This window comes from Eptatretus burgeri, chromosome 3 (genome assembly GCF_056783735.1).
Source record: "Eptatretus burgeri isolate ZD-2024b chromosome 3, Ebu_testis_v1, whole genome shotgun sequence".
Lineage (NCBI taxonomy): Eukaryota > Metazoa > Chordata > Myxini > Myxiniformes > Myxinidae > Eptatretus > Eptatretus burgeri.
The window spans coordinates 55,589,237-55,593,851 of NC_140963.1; positions in this window are offsets into that span (position 1 = coordinate 55,589,237).

Sequence of the window (4,615 nt, forward strand, 5' to 3'; positions counted from 1 at the left end):
CACCGGGCATGTCGGGTACCCACCGGGCATGTCGGGTACCCACCGGGCAGTGTCAGGTACCCACCGGGCATGTCGGGTACCCACCGGACAGTGTCGGGTACCCACCGGGTAGTGTCGGGTACCTACCGGGGAGTGTCAGGTACCCATGGGGCATGTCGGGTACCCACCGGGCAGTGTCGGGTACCCACCGGCAGTGTCGGGTACCCACTGGGCAACACACACAAGCAAATTAGACACAGGTGGAGACTATTCAGCGCATCATGTCTGCACCACATCAACACCACACTAACTTATCAACACAAGATCAAAACTAGAAGGGCACTCAGTCGAGTGCATACCTCCGCTACGTAATGCCTAATCCACAAGACCATATCGGGCTGAATACATTTTTAAAATATTCTGCAAAACAGTACTATATCGTGTTTGGCCCTATCTCTCAATGGTGAAGAATCACTTTAAAAACTAAATAATTTTCGTATCTGGATCTTCACCAAAATCAAATCAATTCTTCCTTGTCGCACACCCAACATGTCCACCAAGTTTTGTCCGAATCCATCCACAACTTTTTGAGATATCGTGTGATATATCAGTTTAGTACTATCTCTCAATGGTGAAGAATCACTGAAAAAATTCTAGAAATCAGATCCAGATCTTCACCAAAATTGAATCAATTCTTCCTTGTCGCACACCCAACATGTCCACCAAGTTTTGTCCGAATCCATCCACAACTTTTTGAGATATCGTGCGATATATCAGTTTAGTACTATCTCTCAATGGTGAAGAATCACTGAAAAAATTCTAGAAGTCAGATCCAGATCTTCACCAAAATTGAATCAATTCTTCCTTGTCACACACCAAACCTGTCCACCAAGTTTCATCCGAATCTGTCCACAAATTTTTGAGATATCCTGCACACAAACAGACAGACAGACAAACACACAAATGAAAAATCACTCAGAGATTGACAACTTGGCAAAACATCACAAAGTAGAATGGCACTCAGTAGAGCCCTTACCTCTGCCAGGTGGAACAGTTCACGTTTTGTATCCCACTAATGGGCTGGATCCGAACCAAAATCCAATCTGCTTGTTCGCGTCACCTATTCAACTCACATCCACCTTGTTTTGTCATAACTCATCCACAACTTGTTGAGATGTAGTGATATATTTAGTTTTGGCCCTATCTATCAATTTTAGTAATTTGGCCAGTGTTGACCTTTTGACCTTAAAATTAATTGGTGGTTGAATTCAGTGACCTGATATGAAAATCCTCTTCAAATTTCAAGTCAATCAGATGAAAATTGAGGATTTTCTAAAAATAGACCTTTTGGCCTATGATTACCTCAAAATTAGTCGGTGGTTTAATTCACTGACCTGATCTGCAAATGCTCTTCAAATTTCAAGTTAATTGGATTAAAATTGAGGATTTTAGAAATCTGGCCTATGTTGACCTTTTGGTCTATGTTAACCTTTTGACCTATGTTTACCTCAAAATTAATAGGTGGTTGAATTCCGTGACCTGACATGCAAATGGTCTTAAAATTTCAAGTCAATCGGTTGAAAATTGAGGATTTTAGAAAATTTGGCCCAAATTGGCTCAAATTGGCCTTTAGGCCAATGCTGATCTCATGTTAATTTTATTTTAATGTTTTAAAGTGATTCTTCATCGTCGAGAGATTGGGCAAAAAACGATATACAGCAAGATATTTCAAAACTTACTGGATGAGTTGGATCGGTGACCAGAACAAGATGATTAAGATTTTGGTTCAGGTCTGGAATCAGGTCTGGCCAATCAATGGGATGCAACACGTAAACTGTTCAACCTGGAGGATGTATGTGCTCCACTGAGTGCCATTCCAGTTATGACTGTATTCCATCATCACTTTTACCACAAACACTTAATCTCATTTGCAAATAATACAAAATGAAAGCAATTGAACGTATTGAGCAATTGTTACATCACTCCTGTGACGTCATTGCAGGGTTTCCGACTGCTGCTCGGCCTTATTGATGGTATCCTGTTGCCATAATGGAGGCAAACATGCCTGTGCTGCGTGCTGCCTTCTGCCTTTCCTTTCTCAAATATTCTTCATTGTACTAAAAAAAAAAACAGGACAAGTAGCATCCCAGGAAAGTTTGAAACGGGATGCAGGATGTTGGGGTAAAAAATGGGACGATCCCATAAAATACTGGGCACCTGGTCGGCCTGCCTGGGGGTTTTGGGCAGGAAAATATTTTCACTGAAGAATGAGCTGTGATGAGGTGTATACCTCTATTAATTTTTATTGAAAAAAACAAAATGGAGTATACCTCTATTAATTTTTATGACCTGATCAGTTGAAATCCATAAAAATATGTTGGTTTTGTATGAAGACCCAACTTTGAGACCCCATATATTTTTATTGACCCATCCCAGAAGCTTGAATTTTTTCAGGTAATAACTGTATGGTGGTAATATTCAAATACATGTTTACTTTTCTTAATCAGTCATATATAATACAGTCATGATCCCTCAAAATTGAAAATTTTCATTTTCCCCCGAAATTCAGGTGAGGATTGCAAATATATGACAAGGTATACCACTTCAAATTGTCCACCATTGGAAAGAGCATATTCAAGTTTAGAAAAGTGTCATATATCAAAGTGGTATAATGTTTCTGTCAATATTTTTAAAATATTTGAATAAATGATGTTCTGCCAGTGCTGTGCGCGTTGTGTGTGCTATTTAATGAACAGTCCTTTTACATGTAGTACATATGTGTAGTACATGTATATACAATGTACATACATATCATCTGCTATTAGGATACCATGAACACTTTACTTTGAAATTTGAATTTGTAATTCTTTGTTTCTCATTTGTAAATAGCAAGAGCTTAACTCATCTGGCTGGGGCTAAAAATAGAACTCAGGAATAGTGGCTGATCTGCTGATGTCAGCAGTGTATATAGTTACATTCAAGGGAGAACATTTATTGGGTTCCTTTGGTCCATGTAATGAAAGTTATTGATGCTCCCCTAACGTCAACTGGGAGGCAGTACAAGCTCGCACCTGACTTGGAAAAGCAGATCAAGGACCGATTCAAATCATTTACATTAAATGTTTTATTGCATTGTTATTGCAGTATGTGATATATTTTTGTATTATTCATTTGAATCATAGAACTAATCATTCATGATTACCATGGTGCCCACACCATGCACACACTTCATGTATTCAGGACTGTGTAAACAGTTTTTAAAAAAATAGAAAATATGTATATTTTTTAAATATACCACTGTGATATTTGACACTTTAGTAAACTTGAATATGCTCTTTCCAATGGTGAACAATTTGAAGTGGTATACCTTGTCATATATTTGCAATCCTCACCTGAATTTCAGGGAAAAATGAAAATTTTCAATTTTTGAGGGATCATGACTGTATTATATATGACTGATTAAGAAAAGTAAACATGTATTTGAATAATACTACCATACAGTTATTACTTGAAAAAATTCAAGCTTCTGGGATGGGTCAATAAAAATATATGGGGTCTCAAAGTTGGGTCTTCATACAAAACCAACATTTTTTTTCTGGATTTCAACTGATCAGGTCATAAAAATTAATAGAGGTAATACTCCGTTTTATGTTTGTTTCTTACAGAGCAGTTATAGAAGAATAATCTCTGAAAATTTCAAGGCTCTAGCATTAATATTTAAAAAGTTGTGGGAGTTTAAAAGCAGCCGTTCATTTTGTGATGCTCGCAAAGACCATAAAAATAGGGCCACAACCACATTTTCAACCCTCAATATCTCGGAGTTGACCGCATCTATGGACCTAAAATTTTACGCAACTTCATTTTGATACATGGGAACTATTTTATGAAAGTTTAAAGTAAATCTGAGGGGGTCAACTGGGAGGCCTCAACTGGGAGGCAACCACCATATGAGGTAGAATGACTCTATACTGTTTTGCTTTAAGCAAAGGCAAATGGATCCCAAATTATTTGGAATTAACCATGTCATGGACCATACCATGTTGTTAACCAATGTTAACTGCAACACTTCGACTATTAAATTCAACTAAATAAATATACAAACAATAAGACGTCGTGCAGAGCATGATACTTGCAAAATCCATACAACAAATTTGACCTCAAAAATAATTGGTGGTTGAATTCAATGACCAAATATTCAAATCCTCTTCAAATTTCAAATGAAAATTGAGGATTTTATAAATATCTCCCAAGACCTTTCCTTTCGACCTCAAAAACAATAGGCTTCTTCCTTATGCCAAACCCTACCACGTGGTGAAGTTTAGTGAAGATCGGTTGAAAATTGTGACCTGTAGGCGACAAACAGACAGACAGAATAACAAAATCGATTGACCAATTCAAATGAAAAATCTTCGAACTTGCAAGTCACAAACTTGCGTTGCAGACACACAAGCGTGTTTACTCATAAGCAATTTTGCCAGGATATTCTTGGTATGTCATAAACGATCAAAAGAATAGATGTTTCAATGATGATTTATGTATTTTTATGAGTTATACCCAACTGCCAACTACAATATAACTACACAACCACACACACAAAGACTACAACTTAGCTGGCACAGAAACGACTCCGAAGTCG